The 18,703-nt window shown below is 38.3% G+C and overlaps 1 protein-coding gene across 7 annotated transcripts in view; it reads right to left on the bottom strand.

Annotated features, from left to right (window-relative positions):
- Positions 1-18,703, bottom strand: part of CHRM3 (cholinergic receptor muscarinic 3) — a 283,715-nt gene that overhangs the window by 71,509 nt on the left and 193,503 nt on the right. Inside the window, exon 1 of one of the 7 annotated variants that reach the window (XM_075042053.1) lies at positions 17,083-17,145. The exons of the other annotated variants lie outside the window; for them this stretch is intronic. The gene's annotated coding sequence lies outside the window, so the exon portion shown is untranslated. Of the gene's footprint in view, positions 1-17,082; positions 17,146-18,703 lie in introns of those variants that run through there. 7 annotated transcript variants of the gene reach the window in all.

The following is an 18,703-nucleotide window of genomic DNA, read 5'->3' on the forward strand; positions in this document are numbered from 1 at the left end:
ATGTTCAGAACACTACTTAGGCCAGAGAAGAGGGAACTTTCCTTCAAATTATTGCCTGAATCCTTGGATTTGTCATTTCTGTCATCTTAACCCAACCAATGAACATGTACTGGAACATTTTAAGTATCCTGAGCGATACTTTGTGTCTCCTCTGGGAATGTGTAGGTATGAACCAAACCTAGGATATGTCATTATTTGCTGAATCAAGGTTCAGCAAGTTTTCTTTTGTATTGTCTATACTAACTTTTTTCCCCAGCAAAAATACTTGGCAGATTTCTAGCATATTATATTTCACAAGCCTACCACAGTGCACGATATTGCTCCTGCTATTACCTACTTTCAGTGAATACTCTTTAGCTTCAGAAACATCCGTGACGAGGATGTGTCTATACTTAGCGTGCATTTATTTCACAGTGCTAATGTTTTACAGTGGTTCATGCACAGATTCAGTTCTCCAAACATCCTACTGAGCTACCCAAGGCTTCCTTCAGAAGGACCTTACCAACAAGGAACTCTGGAACGGGAAAGTGAAGTGCAGTTTAGCCTCTCTGGTTCTAGCATGTGATATGTGAGACATGCAGGCCAGATGTAAAATTATTTTAATTTTGGCCATTTCAACACAGAAAAATAAGTGTAACATACACATAGGAAATAACCACTTGTAAAATTTGTGTTTCAGAAATATCTTACTTGGGTATTTCCATGAAACAATAGCTACCCTAGCATAATTATTTTCAACTTAGAACAAGCATTTCTGTTTTTTCATATGCTACTAGACACGCTTCTAACCATAAAAATGCATTAAACTGGTTAAAAAAAAAAAATTCATTTGGGAAGTAGTGCAAGAAAGTTGCCGAAGTATCTGGGGCAGGAAGCTTTACTGAACACACAATGCAAAGGAGGAAGGGACTTTTTTTATGGAAACACTGATGTGTAAACCAACTAATAAGACTCACCACCCCTTTTCAAATGGAAAGTAAGTGATAAGCTTATAAAGTAGGCAAAAATGATTCCTGACCAGAATGTTTCCATCCTATCTGTACGGTGTAATATGTGGACTGTCCCAGTCCTTAGCCACTCACAGTTTCAGTCCGAAATCCTTTGAAATAAAAGCTCTGCATGGGCTGTAGAGGGCTCTCAGATCTGAGTCTGTATCTACCACACAGTGAGCAGAGATCCTGAGGGTGATTTTTTTAAAGAAGATTTTTTTTCTTCATACATGCCTAATTGTATTTCACTACATAAGTGTGGTCTTAACAAATGCATTTTTTTCAAGCATAATATCTTTATGAAATTATACACTGATTTTGATCCTCTAGGGCAGATTTCTGGTCATATATACTGAATGGAGAGTTAAGTTTTTAGCAGAATTAAAGTAAGACTTCACTGACAATTCTTACACCTTGCTGGAGTCTTAACATCAGATTCACCCCCCTTTCTTAAATGTAAATCAGTGTAATTAATTTTCATCTGATTCTCACTATGGTTCCAAAAGAGAGATTTTTTAACAATCAAGTAAGTTTCCTCTTGGGAAAGCATCCCACAGGGAGGGAAGTGGAGAAAAAAATGCTAATTGCTAATGCACAAAATATTAAGACAAAATACAAGTCTCATCACAAGAGATGGAGGAAATGTGAGGACTACGGCATCAGTGGTGATGCTTAGGCTGCATTTTCCCCAAACTGCTGCTCCACCTGGCCTTTGCATTGCACAAGTGAGTGGGAGAATGGCTGTGGGGCCATGCCCACTACTCCGGCAGAACCTCTCAAGTGAGTGCTGGGAAACACCAGCAGTATTGCTTCTCCCGTTTAGCTCCTGTTGCTTTCAGCCTCCTTCTGACTGCTCTAGTTTACTGGGAGGAAACTATGATTTACACTTTATATTGCTTTTAAATTGCTGAAAGCAAATTACTGTATAAATAGGAACACAAATGAGCACACTGTCATGAGATGCACTCTCCTCAGCATGACTCGCATGCTGCTTGCCCTTCAGCATAGGATCCTATACAGAATTGAACTGTAAAACTGTTAGAGTTTTGAGCTCTGTTACTGCTCTGGTTACCAAAACAGGCACTCACAAAGACAATACTGCTACCACATCATGGAAGTGAAAAATGAACCATTATGAAAGGTTTGACTTTCACAGCTCCTTGCAGAGTTGCACTACAATAATAACTGCAATCTCGAGCACGTTCTTTCCATGACTGTAAATGAGGCTGCGTGTCCTCATTCACGTGAATGAGGGGTATAAACCTTCCAGAGTATTCCAAGTCATTTTGATGAAGCAAGACAACCTGTAGCAACCACAAATGTGGAACAGGAAGGCATTGTTTTTTTGATGTTGTTGTTGTTTCCAAGACTGCTTGGAACACTTCACTGGTCAATGACTGTAGCCTGCGACTCCATTTAAGGGCAGAAGTAGCATTTTCATAGATATTCCACTACCTGAAGCCTTAACCCTCTCTACAGGGTGAGGCAAGACAAGTGAGGCAGGAGAAGGCCATCTTATTGGCAGGACAAGAAGGACTTACCACATCTGCCTCTGCTGTGGTGCAAATGGATATGGCCCCCCAAATGGATAAAGCTTTCACTAAAGTAACTGCAGTGATGGCAGTTCTTGTGCACTGACTCCAATCCACCGGTCCACAGGCTGGGCAGCAGCAAATCTGCCACATCTGGCAGCGAAAGAACAGCGTGCTGGATTTGGGTGCTCTTTCAAGCTGTTGGGTTCATAGGCCTGCACACAACTGGGCAGAGCTGTGTCTTAGGATGTCACTTTTCCACAGTGCCCAGATGAAAGAAGGAAAATCACTAGATATGAGTCTGAAACTGTGGGGACTTCTCCGTGTTCTGAATTGATTCAGGGGAAGAACAGTGATCCCTGTGTTGCTTAAAAGGAGGAACTGATACTTGTGTAATGGCAATAGTTATCCCTTGCAATCCCTCTGGGTGTTTTTTTCATTTCATCTTTAGCCAATCTTATTAGACCTCTCAGAAGAGTTCAGTTCCTATTGACTGAGGAAACATTATGAAGAAAATTGATTAGGAAAACCCATTCAAGCACATCTCCGACAGGAGTACAGTTATTTCCAGTGTGTATTTCTAAACCCCTTTTTCAGCACCAATAGCATTTTGACAGCAATGGCCAGATGGCTGAGACGATGGGACAAGAAATGGATATAGGCGGGATAGACAGACTCCAAGATTAGTAACTTTAAGGCTCAGATTTTCCAGGATGGTATGGTGAGTTCAGACTGTTGTTTTTGTTTCCTTAAAGGCTGACCATATGGTCACTCAACAATTCTTTCAGCCATCAAGTTTCCTTCCTTGATGTCTTACTATATAAATAATATTATTTATAACATTTCTATAATAAATGTTTTATTGTGTTCACTTTCATTACAACAAACAAGTTAAAATAGGCTGTACTACAAAACAAAGAAGAATCTCCGGCTGAAATGCAATATAACGCAGACTCGACACTAATGGGCATAAATGCTGCCTTCCTTCAAAGTCTTTTGCTTGCCAAGTTTCTTTCCTAAGATCTCCAAGAATTCACTCAGGTCAGCTTAGTGCCTGTGTTTGAGTCACTGCTGCTCCATGGGTATTTTCCCAGTGGTGAACAACAGTGACAGAAATCAGGTAGAGAAAAAACCTCACACAGCTTTTTCATCATAACTTTTAATATACAGACCACTAGCTCTATTGCAACCAACAGTGTGAATCACGTCTTTTTGAAGGTCATCAGTTCTATCTACTACCACAATGTTCTCCAAAATACACATTCAGATTTGGTGTCTCTCCTGATGGAATACAGCATAGTAAAGACACCAAATTTAGGTGTCACTCTAGCCAGTATTTTCATGGACAAATCACCCAGCAGATACTGCTTTTCTTGAAGGTCGGCAGATATTAAAACCTCCTTCCATGCACACCTGCAAATAACAGCACGACTCCTGTCACGGGTTGAATGTTCTCAGTAACTGGAAACTCACCCAGTTTTTGCAAGGCATCCTCCTGCCTCTTTGTGTAATATTGACCGGCATATTCAGGAAATAGCAAAGTGATTTGCTAAATAAATTTGCTAAATAAATGCTCCACAGGTAACGCTTCCCTGCCTCTCTTTTTGTGTCTAAGCTTACGCACCCGTAGGATCCAGAATCTGTGGTGCTCTTGAGGGTTATTTTTGCCTCCTTACATAAGTGTAAAGACCACACAAGGTTCACTTGCAAGGCCATGGTTTCCTTTTATAGTCTGAATTCTTTCTGGACCTAGGTGAACTGAATTTTAAAAGGATCCTGGAAAGTCTCTACAGATCACTTCAAAATTACCTGAATTGAGAACATTTGCCAGAGTGAGTGACTTGTTAAAAATGACTGAACACCTGGATGTGAGAGACCAAGAGGCTTAACATTATCTACCTGTCAGGGTATGTCAGGTACTGTAACCAAGGAAAGATGTGTCGTTCCAATCAGACATGCCTGTGATAAAAACAGTTATAAAGCAGAAGACGATAGGCAACAGAGGGCAACTTTATTCATGCTAATGAAGTTAAATGATGAGATCTGTGGTGGGCAGTGTTGAATCCTGAAGGAGATAGTAAAAAAAGAGGAGAGAGAAGAATTCATATATTGTTTCTTCTCTCAGATGTTAAAAGTTCCTGTGCTACTGCTTAACGGATAGTCAACAATGCAGAGGACAGATTTTATCTGTGATTTCTCACTGGCTGTGTTTGCAACATCACACTTAAAATATTCCAATGATGGGAAACTTTCATTCCATTACTACCGACTGCCCCAGAGCTGACAAGCAAGTTTATAGTTACCGAGTGTATCATACACTCAACTGTTACTACGTCAAATGCAAACCAGCAGGACAACTACAGTTATCTAAATGCTCACTAACTTTTACAAGCAAAATCTTTATTTAGGATATATAAGAAAAAAATGTTGACATAGCATGTTATTCATCTCAGATGAATGCTGCCTAACCTTTTAGCACCTATGACTTAGTAAGACATGTCCATCCAGCTTTCCCTCCCAAATGGGCATCAGCCAGGCTGACGCAGATGGATTATCTGTGAGGATGCCACCATGTGAGCTGTATGGTACAGTTGTAACGAATGGTGCACAGGCAAGGCTGAGCTGCTGAGCAGGTTGTGCTGGTGATTAGAGGGAGAAATATCACTTCATGGGATGATGTACCTGAGTGAGGGTTGGGGATGACCTCAGTGTAGTGAAAGAAAAGATTTATGGTGCTGAATGTCTCTTTTCATTACTGTGTTATGCAGACAGCAAGGGAAAGGTGCTCCAGCAGGAGGTTTCGTAGCAGACACAGGAGATGTATTTAGTCTGTGGATAAGAGAAGTATAGTTAAGTGCCATGACATGCATAAGAGGCAAGGGACTGGATGAGGAGGTTTAGACGCTACAAAATTTAGCAGACATTATAGTGATTTCTTAATGGAATAAACTGTTTTCAGGGAAGAAGCTCCTGTCCAGTGCAGTTCCAAGGAAGGGTGAGAGTGTATTTGTTGTGTTTATAATAGAATACAGTGAAGAGGGCAGAGATAAAGGGGAAAGTGGGGCACCTGAGGCTTGGCAAATAATTGACTGGATATTCTGGTAGGTGTCCCCAGATTTTGTGCTAATGATTTCTTTTTTTTCACTGAGTGCTTTAGTCAATTACCCTAAAAAGTGGTAACTGTAACAGACGTGTCTTATGTCTACATAGTTCTGTGTGGCACTGAATACTATGGAAATACAATAGCATTAATTATTTGGAGATGAGAGCAAAAAATAGTATTCAGAGAATATTTAATTTTCTACATAAGAAAATACTGCCTCGCAGATTCCATTCTCACTCTAATGTAAATCAAAGATGGCTTATGTTAAGCTAATTGTGTCATATTAATGAAAAATGGCCTAAGAGAGGACTCTGGCACTTAGTTTTCTAAGTTTAGTTTTTATAAAACCAATGTGCTCCTTCTGAATTTGAATCTAAGACTCTGAAGCACTCAGAAAATGTCAGAAAAGGAATTCTGTGCTTGACAGAGATCACTTGTATGAGCCATACCCTTTTGCGACTGCACCTGTTTGCCATTGTCTCGTTTACAACACTTGTAAGGGGAACATTAAGCAAGAATTATGCAATGAACTGATTGCTTAGGTGTAAATTTCCATCTTTTTTTGCCAAAGAGTGGCAAAATATGAAATGCTGTTCATATTTCTTAATTAGAACCACTCAACTGAGGGCAATTTGAGTTATTTCTTGAAGAAGAAAAAGAAATCAATTTTGAAAAAAAGGACTGAAGGAATGGCACTCTTAGGTTAGCCTGGCAGATGGAAGCTGTGAATATAAACTCTTAAGACATCAGGAGCTACATAAAATTCAAAATTTAACATAAAATCTCATTGAATTAAAAAACAGAAACAGGTTGCAGAAACTTCATTTCTAAAATCACATTTACATGAATATTGATTGTACACGGTAAGACAAGGAGATGGGCTAGAATGCCTAGAGAAATAAATAGTTTACAGGGGCTGTAAAAGCAGAGAGAACAAAGATAACTAGGATGATGGCAGACTGTGAGCTTGAGCTGTATCTCAAATTAAAGTACCACAAGACCTCCTGGTAAACAGCAGGTGAATTCAAGGCAAGATTTGTTTTCTCTCTTAGAATATATTCCTAGTTCCTTAGTATATATTCCCATCCCAACAATCCATAAATGTTGTGGCAAATAGGTATTAGTGGAATACAATAAGCTCTGGCTACACATCCACTGCTGTTACCTACTCACAAATATTTAAATTGATAAAAAGCCCAAAGATCTTGTATCCATATTGCTTTGACTTTGAACTGCTACAAAGTGGAACGGCTTGCAAAACAATGTCCCATTGCTTCTGTTCCCCAAATTGCACATCACAGGCTCAGGGATAGCTTTGTCCTCCCCATGCGTGTTCTTGCACTCTACCTAACCTTTCAATCTTACGTCAAAATGCTAACGTTACTGAGGATGATTGATGTGAAAGATTTACATATGCCTTAATTTCAAAGGAAGCATTTGAAGCAATAAAGTAAAACTACAAGGGATTAGAAGCAATTCCTGTTACTGCAAACACACATTTGCTAACAAGTTTGTTAGCAAAATAAAAATCCATCTATAGCAAAGACAGCAGTTGCTAAACACAGACATGAATTTCAGCTGTGGTCAGGACAACATAATCAGTTGAATATAACAGAAACCAGTGTCTCTTGAGGAGATGAGATTGTAGGAACATACGAACTTTATAAAAGGAGTTGCGCTGTTAGGCTTGGTCCTCTGAAGATAATGAGAATCAGAATCTCATCAAAAGTGTTATGATGGAATGGGAGAAAAATTCAACCTGATGTGGATTGCAGACAGAAGAGATGATTTGAGCTCAGAAACAAAGAAAAGTCTGCTCAGCAGCTAGATGCTTTAAAGAAGGGTAAATTGAATTTAGCAGTGGCATGGAGATAATCATATAAGAGATTGTTTTTATGATATACACCGAGACGTTTTTCCATGCGGGAAATCAGAATGTCAGAGGGAAAACACAGCTAAATGATTTCCGTTTACTTTTCTCTTATTTTTCTCTTATGTTCACTTTGAATGCATTTCTTTTGTATCCCACACAGAAAAAAAACCCAAAGGTATATATATTTCTGTTTCTAGGCATGCTGCATGCTATGTACCTGTTTCAGCGAGGCCAAGGTAGAACACAGGCATTAGTTCATATAGAGGAAAAAAGAAATTTCAACAAAATACTTGCAAGAAACCCCACAAAACTTAAGAAAAGTGTATAAACTGGGTTATGCAAGTTTACTGGTGTAATCACTTAGTTCACTATTCTGATCTTGCTCTGCTCATCTGGCATAAACCTTTTGTATTAGTCTTTGGATCTCCCTTCTGTGAATATGAACCTTAGTCAGTTGCTCTCTACAGAGTCCACGTTACATAAAATCCTATTCCAGTGCCTTTCAGAGATTTGCCTTTATTAACGAAGAAAGTAAGATAAATTCAGCTCAAAACTTCTGTTGATGCCATTTCATTTTATTGAGCCTGTTGCTAAGATGACTACTTTGGGACTTTGGAGCCCACACCCTAGATTCTATCTTTTCAGGCAGCCACTTCCCCCTCTTATATCCAGAAGTTATGAGTCATCTGTCTCACTGAGCCAACAAATGCCTCTTAACCTTTTCCAGGCCTGAGAGAAAAACAGCAGAAGGAGATGTTCAGGCAGATTCTAATGACCTTTTAAATCAGAAAGACTGTGTGGGACAGAATTTGGTCCTAAAGGTCTTTCAGAAAACACACATTAGAAAGTAAATGCTAATTGAGGTGTCATTTCAGATAGCATGGCATACTGAAATAGTCTAATATCTACGAAGGAGAATAGAATTTAGGCCTAAACCAAGCTAAACTGAGTAAGGGTTCTTAAGCATCGGTGTCAGTGATTTATTCTATCATGCCGATATTTCATTACCATTTTGCAGTCGGACTGTGATCTTGCATTCCTCTTCCTTAAAGGCAAATCACCCACCCTTCAGAAGGTGTGAAGTCAAGTTAAGGTTTTGAACAGAACATGTATTTCCATTTTGCTGAAATGCCTTTATTGTAACACTTGCAGAAGTTCAGAACATTTCTCGTAACCACAATACTGCTGCTGCAAGAAGCAAGAGACCCCTTAAGCTGTTCTGCATACAGCCAGTCAGGGGTTCTCAAAAGCACCACAGGCAGATCCTTTTTCAGAAGCCCTGACTATCAGTATATCTGGACAGATGAAAGTTAGCAATATGCCAGAGGCATATTTTCAGGCTGCACTAGAAAGAGTTATTTCTCACCCGATAGAAGGCAGGGAAATTTCTATTACCCCACAATATGATACACAACTATGAGGGTAAGAGAATGTTGTCTTCCCATTGAGTGTAAACAGAGCTTCAGCAGAAAAAAGTATCAGGTAATGGATCCATGGTCTAATCAGCAAGAGAGCTATGATACCTTCATTAAAGAAAGCATATTTAGTTCCAAACTGACCAGCCAATAGGACCATCTGGCAGAAAGGTACTTCTATTCTTTTGAGAAAACATACAAAATGTAATATCAAGCATGTCAACTTGAAAATAATATGATAGTCTAACATTATAAAAGCTCAGCTGCCAAAGTGCTTTCTTACGTAAGAAGAAGGATGTCTATCCTGACCATTCCAGTTTTCTTAGGTAATTGTAAAATGCCTGCGAACTAGTTCATGTTCATTTTATGCTTTCGTTAACACTGAATGTCACCCCAAAACTAGTATGTTTCAGTGGTGCCTATACAGTTTTAATCCATCAAATGCTACAAGAAATGATGCATTTGTCATGGGTGGGACCAATTAAGGTACCTGAACACTGCAGCTGTGTCTGTGACTCTCCATAATCTTGTTCTACTAAAGCTGTCATTTGGTGTGACTGACGACATTTTTGTGAGTCTGTTAGACTCACGATGAGTCAAATGATATCCAAAGGCAGGAATGAGAGGACCTGGGCCTCCCACGTTTCATCTCACAACATTTTTCATTTCAGAACATTTCCATAAGATATGAAACAATTAATTTTTCCTGCATTATTGTAATGGAAAATAACTGTGAGGGTTTTTTCTATCTCAGTACCACCACAGTTCTGAGAGCAAAGTGCTGGCTACCTTGTTTAAAAGATGCAGCAAAGCTACCTCCTTCCCTGGTCTTTTTCTCCACATTCTTTATCTTCCACCTCTTAGGGGATTTATTCTCAGGACAATACGGACATTATTCCCTGCTGTCAAAGAAATCTGCAGCAGAAGTTTTGTATCTTTTCAAGGTGTTTCACTCTGTATTTTGAAGGTTAGAATACAATTTAATCTTTTTCTTAAGGTGTCCTGGCAATTAACAATGGTAATCAGCATTGTCAAAAACAATGAAAAGTTTTACCTGAATTAAATACAACTACATACAATAACAGGTTGTGAGCCTGTAAACTCCTCTAAATTTGATTAGCTTTAAATTGGTGTGATTACTTGCATGTGTCAAAGTAAAGCACAAGAAGTATTTACAAACTTACAGGGTGAGGGGTTTAGACTATTGAATATTATAAAGTGTATTTTTTTCCCTAACGATTACAGCACTAGACCAAGACTGTGAAGACACAGGTTGCTTTTCATAAGCCAGTAACCATTTGCATTACTTGGGGAAAATCTTTAAATCTACACTTCAGGTGCCTTATCGCTGAAATTACAGGCAGGGACTTTCTTCAGCTTTGCAAACTGGTATAAAACAGCTAAAACCACAGAAGTTTATAAGTAATATTATGGTAGTTTAATTGTACAAGACAACACAAGCATAGTAGCTTCAGAGTTGAAAGATAATTTTTCCTAGCTGAAATTATGGAGAGAATGTATTTAAGCAAATACAAATAGACTAGGATACTGGCACATAGATAAATATTCATTAATAGGAATTCAGTGAGACTGCTAATGTCTGGCCTTCAGCCTCAGAAGGAAATGGCTCACAGACAAAACCTTCCTCTGGAGACTTATTCACCTCACATGCCTTCATTACCACCCATTGCTGGATGAACCACCCATTCCTGAAGCACCTCTCTCTAGGATGTCCACTAGCTGAGACAAGATGCCTAGCTTTCATATGGGAAAACACTGGGGACATAAATTCTAGACTAAATGTATGTCAGAACAATCATGTTGCAAATATCTTGGGTATACCTACCTACCATTTATCAGGCAACCTACATATATCTTCTCAAGTATATTAGCCATAGAAGACAACTGAACTCCCTAAGTCAGTTTTAAGGGAGTTCTAGATGACATTTTATGAATAACCTTGCTCCCACATAGCTTGGATCAAGATTTTAATTTGTCTCCCTATTATTTAAAAAAATAAATTAAATAAGGAATAATACCAGAATCGTAGAGAAGTTATAAAGTTAACTAATAGTTTTAAAGCATTTGTTCATTTCAATGATGAGAACCCTATTAAAAAATAGCAAAGTTTAAATATTTGGGAAGGGAAAAGGATTTGGAAGGTGAAAAGAGTTTGCAACATATTTCCAAAAGTATGAAAACTCATATCTTTGGGCTCATTTCTTTACTTGTCAATTCATTTTGGGTGAAAATGGTTTCTATTCAATATTATCTGTATTTCAGCTACTGTGTGCCAGGTGTTCTTCAATTGTCTGTAATTACCTGCATATACTGTACTTTATGTTGTCAGTCTAAAAATCACTGTGTTGTCTTACTTTTATCATTTATAGGAACTTCAAAAATCTAGATTTTGAATTCTATTTCGAAAAGCAAATCAGTATGAGTTCAGTTTCAGAACGGGGCAGTATGTCTATCAGTAAGGGCTTTGCAACCAGTCCGGTTGGGCAGCTGATAATCAACAGGAAAACCTGATTTTACAGCACAAATTCTCAAGCACCTGTAGAATTTACAATGCTGCTGTAGACCACAGAAATTTCCTTCAATATTAGAATCAGTTTTTGTCTTAGTGAAGCCATGATTTCAACTTCACCTAACCAACACCATAAGCAATCCTTTGTACTACTATTCTGAGAAGGCTTGTATATATAATACATACAATATATACAGCTCTATATTCAGAGCAGAATTTTATTTTCAAGCTTTCATGGTTTTTTAATACTAGAAAACACTAGTGAGGTATGGTGCATCATTTGCTTTGTTAGCTTAGACAGTTGTATAAAGTTGTATAAAGATGGGATTTTTGGTAAATATTAATTTTAGTATTTTCTTTATGACAACATGGCAGTATAATTCAGCTTACAGGAGATGAATATTTTCCCTACTCTTCTCAAAATAACAGAGTAATATAAGAAATGAGTTCTGTAAGGGCTTGCTGCAGAAAACCACAACCATGTTATTTTCAGAACAAAAGACCAAAAATGCAACAAATGAATGTATGAGACTACCCTGATGCGAGAGAAGTATTCATGTGGGGAACAGACATGACTAGGATTGCTAACAGAGCATATAAAAGATAGGTTACCAAGACCCGTTACATTCTGTAGCATTTGCAGAGGTACACAGGTGTGGGTAATATGCATACAATGCTAATAACAATATTAGTGCATAGATTCTGCTTCTTTGTTCTCAACAAGTGGTAAATGCAGCTGCTGAGGTATCTTCAAAGGGAGCCACTCTAGATGCCTTAATTTTGGGTTGGGTTTATGCCAGACCCAATTTCACCATAATTTAGAGCACAAAGATGTGCTATATCACACTGAGGTTGTGTGAGCCCACAGCTCTTCAGTGCTTTGGAAAGGAACACAAAACATTTTTTTCCAGCTAACATTACGATTTTTTAAGGTTTCTGGAGCCAGACTGGTACCCTGATAGATGAAGTCCTCAAACACTTGAGGCAGCACAAAACAAATCATAAACCCACCCCTGCTTAGGCTCCTTGAAATGTCTCCCTAAAGTTTTCCTCCACCATGATGACTTCCAAAAAACCCAGACAATGTATATAAATCGTGCATCTGGTGTGGGCACAGTGAGTAGTTTTTCATTGTTTCCCTGTATTCAATTGTAAGCCAGTGGGACAGTTTATCTTCTTTTCTTTTTCTTTTTGGTATTTTACTGTGCTTTGTGCAAGAAAGCTCCTGGGCATTGTAGTAATACTAGCAATTAAATAACATTCTTATGATCAGACAAGCTATTCTACCTGATTCAGGGGCAATCTGACAAACTTCAGTGAGGTCAAACTAGCTGGACTCACTTGGCTTGAGAAAACTAAGGAATAGATCAGTGTTACAATTTCAGCCCAGAAAAATTTAGGTTATTAAAGTATTTTATAGAGGGAGACATATATCTACAGTTACAGTAGACAAAACACAAAGTACAATCAGTAGCTGGGTGAGTAAGTAATTTTCCTTTATGGTGCAGTTATAAACCAAGTACATTACAGTAGGTGTTAGTATTATTAATCATGTTTACTACAGTAGTGGCTAAAACCATGTAAAAGATGAGCTTTGTAGGATTTTGTAGTATGCAGAGATACACAAAAAAAGACCATAGCTATCCTGAAGAGTTTATAGATGAGGTAAAAAATATAGGTACAAAAGTGCTATAAAAAATGAGTGCGGTGAGCAATGCAATCACAGCAAATGTTAGTTTTGCGATAGGAAAGAGAGAACAAGAGGCTGAGATGGGACAAGGTGGGGGAAGGGAGCACTAAGAAAGCGACAGCTCAAGCAGAGAAAAAAAGACAAAGAAATGTGGGTGAGCATGACCAGGATAGAAGCACTTGGGACAGATGTAAAGTAAAACTGAGGTGAAGGGTGGTGGCAGAGATTCAGAGCAGACATCCACTTAGTAGAGGGGCAGAGACAAGCCTGCCAAAAGTGCAGAGATAGCTGAAGACCACAGGTAGCCTGCTACAACAGCTGGCTGGTCTCTCTGGACCCTCTATTTACCCACAAGGTTGCCCTGGAGCTGGTGGGAGCTTCTATGGCAGGTCAAGAGGCATTTGGGAACAGGTTCTGCTGGATGCATCTGAGACAGATGACCCAATGATTTGTTCTTGTATTTGTGCTCTTACATCATTATATTTAGAGATGACCATGCCACAGAAGATCAATTATTTGCAATTTTGGACCACAGGACTAAAAAACAAAGCACATATGACACCTGCCTTAAAAATGATACCAGCCATCACTCTTTGATTGAACCAAATCAGCTCTGCAATCAAAACAAAGTGAAATGAGGCACTTCATTCTTGAACAGACATTACTTTACTGATACCAGTGTATCTCAAAGAATTAGGATAACTGTCAGTCATAATACAGCTTTGCTGTTCAATATTTACTGACATATTTTCTCTGCCCTAAGCGCAGAACAAGGAGGCAGTGAAAATCAGGCTGCACATAAAATCTTTTTAATAAACAGCAATGACAACTGACAACGCAAAATTAACAAAAATGTTGGTGATAGTGTGGGGTTTTTTTTTCTTTTTCATTTTGGTGCCACCAGGTGAGTTTCACAGCAGAGAAGCAAAAGGGGTATATTATACGTAAGACTGCATGCAAATTAATGGTAAAGGACATGTGGATAGAATTTCCTAGGGCAAGGCCGTTCCTGTAATCAGCTGCACAAAATGAGATCTCTGACCTCACAAAAAATCCCACAGAAGTCTGTGTACCTCCTCTGGGGGAGCATTTGGTCTGGAAGGCCCTGGTTTCAGGATCTGCATGACACATTATTTTAAAGGTGGTCTTTATTTACTGGGCAGGTACCCAACCTAGAAAGTAGTTAATATGAAGAAGACCTATTGGTTCAAGCAGACTAAGAGATGCTCCTAGAGCAATGCTTTCATAAAAGGGTTACAAGACCAATAAGCCATATGAACAAGGGCTATGTATACACACATATATAGGGAGAAGGTAATTTTATCTCTGCAGACAAAATTGGAAGAAGTTATAATAAACAAATATATGCAATTCTGGTGGAAATGCTGTAAAAGAAATAGAAAATTCAGAGTAGCTGCAGAATAGAGAGCTATTTTTTTTCCAAACTGTATTTTTTCCACCTTACTCAAAAGAAAACTGACCCATAATCTATTTAGTGTATATGTGCTATCAAAAAGAGAAAATACTAAAAGGATCTTCATTCTGTCAAAGAAAAACGCTGGAGTTAGTGGCCTGAAGCTGAAATAAATGTCTTGAAACAAGCAAAATGCACACATTGTCACAGAAAATAGTCATCCACTAGGAAAACCTTTGGAAGAAGCAACAGATCCTCTAACACTTGATGTTTTACACATCATTCAGAAAGGCACTTACTCTTTAATTTAAAGTGGTTTAGATCAACACAAGAATAACTTGGTGAAATTTAATTATTTCTGAATGTTAAATGAGAACATATCTATAGTAGGTACAAAACCAACCAAACAAGAAAGACACAGATATACAGGACTAACAACTTCTCTCACAGGTGAGGAAGTTTTGGCTTTGTGAGAGTCACAAAGAGAACCCCAGCTCCTTGCAGCAGTCTCCCTGAGACTTCCCAGCTTCTCAGCTTTTCATTGACTTTCCCTTTCAGTTCATCCTCCACATTTTTTTTTCTTTCAGCCTTTTTAAAGGAGATTCTTCTAATACAACTGGCATACAGCTATTTAACAATCTCAGTAAACCATAGCCAGAGCTGAGGAGTCTTCTCTCATTGCCATTCACCTGACTGTTTTGGTAGAAGACATTCTTCCTATCTAGATAGCAGGAGTGTTTCTTTCTTTCTTTCTTTCTTTCTTTCTTTCTTCTTTGTTAAGAATACCTTTACGGCCATCTTCAAATTTACCTTCTTCTATTGAGGCAGAGTGCACTGCCAAGCTGAACAAGGAAACACTGCATAGTTATGAAAATACACTGCGTATTTTCTGAATTCAGTGCCAACCTCTGTGTGTTTGCAATCAAAGCAAATTGCTATGGAATTAAATATTACAGGTTTTCAGACAGAGAAAGAAAAGTAATGAAGCTACTTAGAAGCACCCAAGCAAATAATAAATGCCAATCCAACAGCCACACAGGAACAGCTCCTTGGCCCTGTCCAGCCCATGACATAACTGCTAAGTCAGAGGACAGAGAGATTAGGGAATATTAAACCTTTCGGGGCTTTGGGAAACTGGTGGAGACAGAAGCATAGGGAACAGTTCAGGCTTCCAGGGCAATGATAGCAAAAGCTGTCAGCTTCACCAGGGATAATACAGAGAGCCTGAAAGCAGGAAAGATCTTTTCTCCTTGTCAGATACGGAGCTAACAAACTTGGGGGGAACTTATATTCTTATTTTTTCTTAGCAGCTTTTGTAAATAAGTCACATGCACAAAGTCCTATTGTCGTATGACCTTCTGCTTGCTTTTGAAGGTTAAGTAATAAGTAATGACTTATGAATAATTCATAATTAATGAATAAGTAATGATCCTTTTCAGAGTGACTAGGATTGACTTGCTGATCACAGTATTTCAGAAAGAAAAAGCTTGTAGTGAAAACAGGATCATTGTGCTCAAAGAACATGAAAAGAAAACACGTGGATAAAGGCTCTATCACAAAACTCTTCAGAGGGAGGTAGAGGAAGCCAGGTTTATTTCTAAGGACTGTCCTAGAAGCTTCTCTATGGGAATAGGGTATTAGGTACAATTTCAACCTCCAAACTAAAAAGTAAGTTCCTAAGCATGAAGAAAGAGAAGCTCTGTTCCTGTTTTCTTGAAAACCCTCCAAAAATGGAGTTTGCAGAACACACATGCAGGGAGTCCTGAAGAGATGCAGGTCCCACTGTATTTGCAGTGTGTAAGTCTGTGTAGGCTTAGCAATGCCTCAGGCTGGCTACACATGAATGGTACTCAACGTCACTGCTTGCAGGTATGATATTTCTGTAATGTTTACCTTGAAAATCAATACTTTAGAGAGGCTTGACTGCATTATATCAATAGTGTGGGACTAGGGGAACTGTCACTAAACAAATATCCTCTTCAGGATCGAGAACCTAGGACAAGCATTCCTAGGTCAGGTAATACAGAGAGGCATTATCAACGTAAAATGATATTTCCTTTTCCTACCCTGTTCTCTTCCCACTGATTCTTCCTACCATAATAGTTCTCCTGTACCCATATCTCCTATCCTTTACTCCGTATTACAGCTCTGACAATACCCATTCCCCTTCCTCCAGCAATAATCACCTGAATTTTTCATTTGGTCAAAAAGACATGCTATTTGCCCCTCCACTGGCCTGACAGGCATTGCTTATCTCACAGACAAGCAGCCTGCATTTATCTTCTGGCTAGAAGATGCTTCCACCTATTGGAAGGAGTGCTTCTTTGGCCGGGCTTCAGTGGGGACTCAAGTGTACACCCTGTGGCTACTTCGTTGATGAACCTTGCTCTGCTCTCCACTGAAAGTGGGCAAAACAGGGTCACAAGCATGGGCTTCATCTAGAGAAAAAATATTAACAGTCTGCATCTCTGTTACAGACATGAGGAAAACCCATGGGAGAGAATAAGAGGTGCTTAAAATGTGCTTAATTTCCTACCTGTATTATTTCTGTCTGTGTGAAAGAGTCAGAATGTTGAAGCATGAATTCAGGGGAGTTAAGGAGGCTCCTAAACTGCTGCAGACACATGTAACTACACACTTATTTACTTATCTTTCACTAACAGTTTTGCCCAGTATCAGGAAAACATGTAGTTACGAAGGTTTGCTTGAACAGCTCCTCCCTGAAACTGGAGATATTTTGCTGTCCCTGCAACTCCTCTGCTGCTGACTTCACTTTCCCTTATTTTCATATGTGCTGAACATCGCCAGGGTGTCCACCGGATAGTTTGACAAGCAAGTCCTCTGCACCGGACTTTAGAAAAACTAGGCAAAATCCATAACCTCACATTTGATTTGACAGAGCTAAACAACATGAACTCATGACATATGAAAAATGACAAACAGGTCATGTATTTAACTGTGAAACAAACTCCACAGGGGATAGTTTCAACATAACATCTGTTATGTATAAAAAAAGGTTATGTGCTGAGCTTATTCATACCCTTTTTAGAAGAAAGCACACTTATTCCAACTTATAAATTGTCCGAATTTATTTTACACATGTGGTTTTAATTTTGGATTTACAGACTGCATCAATTTATCTAATTTTCTTCACATTAAATGAGGGAAATTAAATATGTATTATGTTAGCATGAAACACGTTTTCCTTACAGCACTTTTTTCTGTCCACAGTGATTAGGGTGGCAGCACCATTGTTTATAGTTCCCACAGTTTCTATTTTTCGACTGAAATCCAAATTTGTTTTTGTTGTTAACTCAATCACTCTAAGTAAGCTTCTTTGGAACTTATTTCCAAGAAATAGTCTTAAAAACAGAGCCAGAGTAATTTGCATTGCCCTGAAGGAGCTAATTCAAGGCATTTTTAAATAGATCATAATGTGGAGATGTTTTCCCAATTTTGTTTTTTGTCAGTGAATTTATTGTACCTTAATAGTTTCAGCAGAATGAAATATCGCTATCTGTACTCCAGTGAAACAAAAGAAAGAGTGAATTTTACTGTAATCATCGATTCTGCATGCAAAGCTTTAACAGAAACAGCATTTTTTCTTAGCAAAATACTACAAGTGCACATGTATATATACATAGATATATATATATATATGTATGTATACCCTATACAGAAATTGACTAATAAGGCTGTTTATAGTTAATTGCTGCACAGAGGTCTACCAGTAGCACAACCTTGCTAAGAGTCAGGGTGTCTACCTGTGACCTAAACTGTACGGGCTTAGGAGGAAAAAGCAGGAACTGAAGCAGGAATAAGGGGTAGGAGAAGAGGCTTGCTTGTGACCAGCTGATGTTAAAAACTCTAACTTTTTATGATAACTATAACTAAAGAGGCATTAAATATTATCCCTTTATTGCACATAAAAGTAATGCATTATATTTTGGAAAAAAATCTGAAGCTACATCATTAAACACGTTCATCTCAAATCACCGATTCAGAATGCAACAGTATCAATAGCTTCATTATTTCATTAATTAAAAACAAATAGAAAAGGAATGCATAAGACATTCATTACATGAAACTTTGTGAAATTATGTGTCCACTGTATGATAAAAATTTAAATTTTATTTTTTTATAAATTCTTTTTATAA

The sequence above is a fragment of the Buteo buteo genome, chromosome 12 (genome assembly GCF_964188355.1).
Source record: "Buteo buteo chromosome 12, bButBut1.hap1.1, whole genome shotgun sequence".
NCBI lineage: Eukaryota > Metazoa > Chordata > Aves > Accipitriformes > Accipitridae > Buteo > Buteo buteo.